The following is an 8,243-nucleotide window of genomic DNA, read 5'->3' on the forward strand; positions in this document are numbered from 1 at the left end:
AAGCCATTTTAATAAGACGCCTACTTCTGGTGAAGAAGCAACCCAGGAACCTGCTGAGGATAGAAAGAGAAAGAAAAAGACGTCGGTGGAGTCCCCGACACCAAAGAGAGCTAAGGCTCGAAAGCCTAGAACCGATGCAACGATCCTAACTTCCGCATCAGCTGAGAGTCTTCGTGTTGAAGATGATGACGGCTACCCACTGGTTTGTAGATGAGGTATTGATGTTTCAACGGCTATCGGGCAGAAAATGGCCGAGTTATAAGGGTCCTGCTTAGAGGCCTTTCGAGAGCAAGCGGAAGCCTCAACAGAAGTTGATGTTGTAGGCGGTCTTCAATTGGGTCCTTCATTTTCTCTAGGGAAAATACGGGATGCCCAGAACAGGGAGGCTACCGATGTGGGGGCATCCTGGGGGGGGGAATGATCCATTTGGAGATTTTTTTCGTTGGTGCTGAAGAGGATGCTGACCTTGATGCTCCAGTTATTCTTTAGGAAGCCGCGAAACTCAAAAACAGGTGATTTGCGACATAACCCTTGCGCCTTGAGTTTTGATCTTTGTTTTCCTAACTTCTTTCCTTTGTGTTGTAGGTCAAGATGATGTATGACCAGGCCTTCTCCAAATTACGAGCTGAACTGGCTCATTGCGGGGGGGGGGGGGGGGGTTAAGGGGCTCGCTTCGGAGTTAAAAGAGCTAAAAAATTTATACGCTCGACGGGAAGGGGAACTGAATAACCTTCGAGCAAGTTCAGAGAAAGCGCTCCAGGAGCGAGCCAATTTTATTGAGCAGGTAGTTCAGTACTCATAATTTTGCATTGCGTTTTCATAAGTAGGTGTTTATTATTTTGACTAGTCATTTTGCAGATTGAGCAAAAGGATGCCTTAGTTGGGCAGCTTCGGGAGAAGATTGCGGCCAGAGATATTGAGATCCTCGAGTTGAAACGGTGCGAGGATAACGTGGCTTTGGAAAGGGATACTCTTCGAGAGTAACTAACCTCGACTTAAGATTTTCTCCAAAGTGCTAGAGAGAAGGCTCATAAATTCAAGGAGCTCCATGCTGAAGTTGGTGAACTCATGCCCTCGTATCGAAATGATGTTGCTGCAGCGAACGCTTGAGCCAGGAAGATATTCGTTGAGATCGAGCTCAAGCTGGCTCGTGCCCTTGCACAAGCTCGATTAGAAGCTTAGAGGCAGGCCCTTGATGAAGTGCACGCCAAGGGTTTCAGCCTCTCTACCGAAATTGAAGAAGCGAAGGCCTTGGCAACTTCAACTATCTCGGACGAGGGCTCTTCGAGTAGCTCGGGGAGTGGTGAAGAGAAGGCTAGGCCACCCCTGCTTTTTTTACTTTTTCCTTTGATTAGGGCTCCCCGTGGGAGTTTTATAAATGCACCTTGTAGATGCACTTTGTAAATATATTCTTGGAATGCAAAGGGATTTTCTTATGTCTTCAATGTTTTGATTTTGTGTTCATGCCAAAGTCAGGCTTCAACCTCGAACTCAGATCCATCGAGCTCAGTCTCGGAATGTCAGAGACCCTTGAGGTAGGGTCGTTCCGGTTTTGGTTACACGCCTCCCGCAAACGAATTAGTAAGGAGTCGATTTGACCCTCGATCTCTCGTGCATCATGCGATGATTTCATTCTTGTGATATGACTGTGAATTGACCGAAGTGGCCCTGTCGGTACATTTTCCAATAAGGCCATAAGTGCTTTTCCAGAGCTTACTGGCTATCAAAGTTAATAAATCGTCGACGCTCTTCTTATATATATATATATATATATATATATATATATATATATATATATATATCTGATTCCCTTTCATTGAAAGCTTTGCCGCTTTGTGTAACTATCCTTCTCTATAGTGTTCCCCTTTTCGCGCCGGTCCTAGTGCTGTTTCAGATCAAAATTTTTGCTTGAATTTCCATCTTTCCTTTCTTGTCATGAAAGAGCCATGGCCACCAAGCCCAAATCCGCTCACTAAAAAGAGGGAAGTCCTGCCTCTGCCTCTTGCCCGGCTGGTGGAACATTGCCGGCGTTTGGCGAGCCGACTTCGAAATGTTTCGTCACGATGAGGGATTTTGCGATAGAGAAACCTCTCGATGTTCCGGATCATCAAGAAGATGCATCAAGGTTCATCTGCTCAATAGAGGAGAGGCATCTCGATGCTATAAGGAGAGAGTGTGGATGGGGAGAAGAGGTGAGGCTGCAGATACCCTCCCGGTGAGAGGACGTTACGACCCACGTAGAAGGGTTTCTGACCGTGTATATGTAGCCTTTTACGTTGGGTCCCCTCGACCCACTCGTGCTCGAATTTTGTCGAAGATGTCATGTTACTTTGGCACAGATCCATCTTTCTGGCGGATTGTGTTGATGATGAGGTTTTTTGCTGAGAAGGCTGAACTCGAGTTTACTCTTAGCCACTTCATCAGGTTGTACCGACCTTTGCATTATCGAGGTCTAATTACGCTACGACGTCGACCCACCAAGCTTTTTATCACTAGTGATGAAGAGGACAAGGATCGAGGGTGGATGAGTCGGTTTATTCGAGTGAGGACTGCCGACATTATTCCTACGGAGTTCCTGCCATTTCCAGAGAAATGGAATTTCAAGACTAAGTAATATACCAGACTCTATTACTTTAGTTCTTTGTGGGGCCAGGTTTTGTGAGGACGTTTTCTTTTTTTTTTTTTTCCGCAGCGAGCCCGTGGATGCCAAACGAGGTCCCCAATCTTGTAGATTGGGCTCGTAAACTGGTGGCCTCCTCGACTTACGAGAGCGTAAGTGGCGAGACTTGTCGAAGGGCAAACGGGAGGCTAAGCATCATGGTATGTGCAATGTAGTCCTTCTTTTGAAGGGTACCTTCCTTTATGTGCACTAATTTCTTTATATGCAGGTGTTGACACCCAATTTTGTATTTCCTTACTAAATATTATTCTAATGAGCTACTATTTAATTTAAGAGTCATAATAATATTTATAATATTTTATGTATTATTACAAGTACTAAAACTTTGCTACTATTATTGTTGTTGTCGTTATTACTTTACATTTTTTATAATTCTTTTACTATGTATTAGCAACTTTTAAAATATAAAACATTCACCATTTATTTAGCTTGTTCAAATATTTGTATAAAATAGTATTTGATTTTCAACTTCTTGTATTTTTTTCTTATTTGCGAATTAACATTCCTAATTAATTTATTACCATGACATTTTAATTTAATAGTAGCTCAATTATCAACCTTACCCAAAACTCAATTAAAGCCCAAAATCCATCTCCTTTTAGCCTATCTTTTAGCCCCATAGCCCACCAAGGAAAATCCCTTTCTAATCTCATCTAACCAAAATGAATCCCAAAACCATTCCAAATCATTTTTTCCCAAATACCCGTCAACCTCATCACCGAACACCCATATTCCCCTCTTTTAATTATTTGAGTCAGTTAATGTGTCTAGCTTTTCTCTCTTTATATTTTTATTTTTATTTTTTCTTGCCTTAGTTATCCTACTCATTTCTTCCTAATTATCATAGACAATCTCTTCCCTATTTACTCAAATCAGAAAGAACGAATTTTAGCAGAATATTTGGGTACGAATCTCTTTGGAGAATTAGTCTATGTTCAAACGGTCACCAAATGGTGGTCGAATTTTATAAACATTCAGATGCTTCCTGTACGGAAGAGATCATTTTCCCCCAAAGTTGTTGCCTCCAATTTCTGCTAATTGATTCTGTCAAATGTTTTTCTTTACTGATTTGCAGCCTTAATTTTGTCTTGCTAACTTAGAGACTTAATAATTCCTTAGCTATAAATACCTTGTTGTTAAGGCCATAGACTGGGGGGAGATTTATTTTTACCACTGCTATTCGCTACAGATCACACTCATTGCTCTCCGGCTCTTGCTTTGTTGACTTTCAAGTCTATTGTTGCAATTGATGAGATTATTTGATTCATTTTGCTGTTGAAATTCTCTCGGCGAGCTGTTTATTGGAATTTCTGGTTTCTTATTAATTAGACACTTCGCAAACTGGTTAGCTTCTAGTCGATGCAATTTTAATTCCCTCTATATGGTAGTTATGTGTAGAGCAATCGTTTTCAGTATATTTATGTTTGCGCTATTCGAACGCGCAAAATATTCTGCTAGGAAGCGCACAGGTCAGTTCTTTTTTTCTATTTCCACAATTTTTTCACTCGTTCTATGTGTTTTGTGCTTAAGTTCTGTGATCTCTACCTACACAAGAAAATATGATCCTAGGATTGTTAGCTTTTGAGAACCTGTTGTTTTGTGTTCAGATCATACTATATTTACAGGACTATTGTCGAATTCTATGCATTTGAACATCTCCTATTATATCTAGATCTCATGTTTACTCTAAAGCTGCACTAGTCTACTAAGGCTCCAGTCACAATGAAGTAGTTCATAAGTTCTGCTTAAACAATACATACTGCCTTCTATGTCTTTGATTGCTTGAAATTGCTGCTATACTCAACCACTTAGGCACCACGCTCTAGGATTGACGAACGTTGATATTCTGTTTGTCTATCAGCCTATGTCTAAAATGTTCTTCACCTGGTTGTTGCGTTTACAACTGACTAAATATCGCATGTATATGAAGTCGTGTTAAATCTATTTATTCACGTTATGCTTATTCAAAGCCTACTTGATTTAACAGAACATTATTATTAGAGTATGTCCTTATATTATAGCACAACTTGTCTTATTAATCTAGTAATCCCAAACTTTTCTGCACTTATATGTTTGTAAGGGTCGATATGAGAAATTCACGTGTGAAAGTTATAATGTGCTTGAGGAAACGATCCAAACATGTGCTTGTGATTTGTGAAAGTTACAGGGATTCAAATCTGTTTTAGCGCCAGAACTTGGGTCGAGGGTAGGGGCGAGGCTCAACAGAGTCTATGAGGAATCTGCCAAAGTTTGAAGTTCAATTAGTTGATTTCCTAGGCTCTAGTTATAAGCTCTATTCAGATAGCATGTAATAACTGATTGTAATGGTGAAATGGGGCTGCTAGGATTAGGGACTTGCTGGCTACTTCTCTGTTAAGCGTGTTTATGTTTTGTGCGAGAATTTTTATATTTATAATTCGGAAAAGCATTTCGACCACCACTAACATGTTTCAGTAGTTTAATAATTTTAATATAACTGAATCAGATTTTTGCCTGGCATACCTCTATTTATTTTTCTAATAATAATTTCGAGTAGTATCATCGGCTCTGAAAAGTATGTTAAACCTTCTAAATATAGTGCTATATCATCCACGTTTCTTTTCAATTTTTTTTATCGTTTCTCTACTAGTAATGCTTTGCTCAAACGTGTTTCTTTTCAAATTTTTATCCTTTCTCTACTTATAATGTTTTGCTCAAACGTTTGGACTTTTGTCTATTCCAGAAGACACTCTTCCATTTTCCTAGTTTGGCTTACTTCAAATGAAAGAATCCAAGCATGCTACCTTATGATACCTCTCTCTTACAAGGGTTAGGGAATAAATCGGAAGTCTAGTCCTTTGACCGTTTCTACATTGGTTTCTTTCACAACTTTTACTTAGTTCTCTATCTTGTTCGGGTATTGTATTAAGAAGTTTAAAATATTTTGAAGAGCCTAATTGACTTTTTAATTAATTCGGAGGCCACCATGAGTCCTTACTTGCTTTATGTGCTATTTGTTTAAGTTCTAATGTGCTCCCTTTTATGTGACGCTAATAAGAGTAGAAATAGAAACTTGAGATTTTCTTTAAGTCTAGAATCATCCCTTTAGAATAGTGTCCAAAGCCTCTTGGACTATAAGAAGGGACGGGTAGTTTTGAATTAAGACGGGATTTAAAAAAAATTAGTGCGCTCTTAGGTTAACAACTTAAAGATAGTAATGAGGGTAGTGGACATGATACACAAATTGCCCGAATAGCCCTTGCACTTGGTTATAAATGTCTTAGCAGACTTTGCACAGGAGTTGATCCATCAGGCTTAAAAATTTAGGTCCCCCTTTAATGTAATTAAGTAGGCTTTTATAATTTACAATTCTTAAAATTTAGGTCCCCCTTTAATGCAATTTACGATTAATTGCTTTTAATTGATGTATATACTTCACCACTTAGGATTAATTAACGATTCAGCAACCTACAACTTAGTTTAATTCAATAATCCCACATAGTCTAAAATTCGGTCAGAACCACAGTTCTGGACCTCAAAGAGTGCCTAACACCTTCTCTTTGAGGTAATTTGAGCCCTTACCCGATCTTTGGTGACGTTGACTAGTTAAAACAAAGTTATTTGCAAATAGATGCCCTAATGCACCTTAAAAATCGTTAGGTGGCGACTCTTCTCTTTTAATTACCCTTTTAAAAGAGTTGTCACATGTCGAAGCCTGCTTTCGCGAGAAAATGGGCACGACAGCAGGCATCAGTGAGTTTTCCGAGGTGAGACCGTCCCCCTACGAGGAGGAGGAAGGACACTCAACTTTCAAATCAAAGAAGGATAAGAAGAGAAAAAGATCCTCGAAGGACGAGAATTCTCATAGCAAAGCGGGGTAGGCTCGGGGGCCCGAGGAGGGCGTTGTTGCTGACGAAGATTTCATCTATATTGGTAGCTCTGAGGATATCAGGGTATCTGGAGAGGACGATTCTATAACGGCGGCTCGAACCAGGAGGTCTCCCGAGTTTGTCGAACCTGCTGGGCCGAAACCCCTAATCTTGAGGGAGAGGCTCCACAAGAGAGGGGGCGAAGGTCCTTCAGTACCTGATTTGGCAGTTGGTTCTCGGGCAACGGGAATTACCCTGAGGGAAACGGACTTTGTCATGTCCCCGCCCGAATAGGGCACTTCTGGTTGCTCTACCGGGTTAATGAGACCGAGCCGCTAGATACGAAGTCTACCTTCGAGGAAGCCGAGTGGCTCTGCTATATGGTGAGTTTTATTATAACTTTTAATCTTCATATTTTCTCCTGTTTAACTGAACTTTTCTTTCTCATAGGCCTTCGATAACCTCAAGTCTTGGCTTATTTGCTGTGATGCTAAGTTGCATAGAGCTTTAAATGGGGAGAGATCTCTCAAGTTTCTTTGCGAAAAGAAGATAAGAGAGCTGATACATCTCTGATCGGAGTTGGACTGAAGCCGAGTTTATGAAGACAACCTTGAGAAACAGGTAACTTCTGTTTTGAGGGAATATATGCTTCTTCTTCTATTTTTGGAAACTTATGTTTCGGTATCCCATTTGCAGAAAAAGACAGAGATGCTAGAGCGCATTCGAGGTGAAGTCAACCAGGTCAATTCTAAATGTAACGATTTGAAGGCACAGATAGATGTTCATGTTGCGGCCAAAAGGAATGCTTTGGCTAAGGCCTCTACCCTCGAGATACAGCTTCGTACTGCTCGAGAAGGTGACTCGATCTAGATGAGCAAAATTGCTAAGCTTGAAATAGATCTTTTGAAGCTGAAGGCCGAAGTCGTAGACGCTCGAGCTAATGTCGATGAGGTCCGAGCAAAGGCCGACAAGAATGTGGCCATCTATCTAAAAGATGCCTCTAAAGCTCGTGCGAAGTTGAGGGAGGACTCCAATCGAGAGAGGAGAAGCAATGAATATGCCTGGTGCAAATCCCGGAGGGAAACTCTCGATGAGATTTATGGTAAGGGCTTTGATCTCTCGGGGGAGATAGAGCAAGCCAAGGAGGATGAGTTCGATGCCAAGTTCCTCATTTCTGATGATGAAGACAATGAGGAGGGGGCCGGTGAGGGAGAAGGTTCTGATGGAGTCGATGGTGACATAGTCCCCGAGGAGGAAATGGCTGAGTCCCCGAGGGTAGACTAGGCTTTTCTTTCTTGTTCCTTGTATAGGGCTCCTTGCGGGAGTGGTGTAAATGTACCTTTGTATCGTCATCCTTAAATAAGAAAGGAAACCTTTGGTTTTCCCTTTGTATGAATTTCCACTTTCTTATGTCTTTGTTTATGTTTCGAATGTCGATGCTTGTCGACAATTAGTCCGATAAGTTGGACTTTAAGGTAGGGAACCTTAGGTTGTGCTTTGATTAATAGTTTACCATTTAGGGCTTGGTCCTCGAATCAAGTTTTGACTTAGGCTCGCTTACCCTTAGGGTTTCAACATATTGGTCCTTATGCTCTTTGGGCTGGCTCTTAGGCTCTGACACATTGGCCCTTAGGCGTTTTTTAGGCTGGCTCTTAGGCTCTTACGCATTTTCCTTTAGGTGCTTTTTAGACTGGCTCTTAGGCTCTTACGCATTG

The 8,243-nt window shown here is 41.0% G+C and overlaps 1 long non-coding RNA gene across 1 annotated transcript; it reads left to right on the plus strand.

Annotated features, from left to right (window-relative positions):
* Positions 1-5,251: 5,251 nt before the first annotated feature.
* LOC104245867 (uncharacterized) lies at positions 5,252-7,858 on the plus strand. Its single transcript, XR_011400953.1, has 3 exons — positions 5,252-6,911; positions 6,979-7,149; positions 7,225-7,858. It is a non-coding gene; the product is annotated as an uncharacterized lncRNA (long non-coding RNA).
* The last annotated feature ends 385 nt before the right edge of the window (positions 7,859-8,243 follow it).

The sequence above is a fragment of the Nicotiana sylvestris genome, chromosome 7 (genome assembly GCF_000393655.2).
Source record: "Nicotiana sylvestris chromosome 7, ASM39365v2, whole genome shotgun sequence".
Lineage (NCBI taxonomy): Eukaryota > Viridiplantae > Streptophyta > Magnoliopsida > Solanales > Solanaceae > Nicotiana > Nicotiana sylvestris.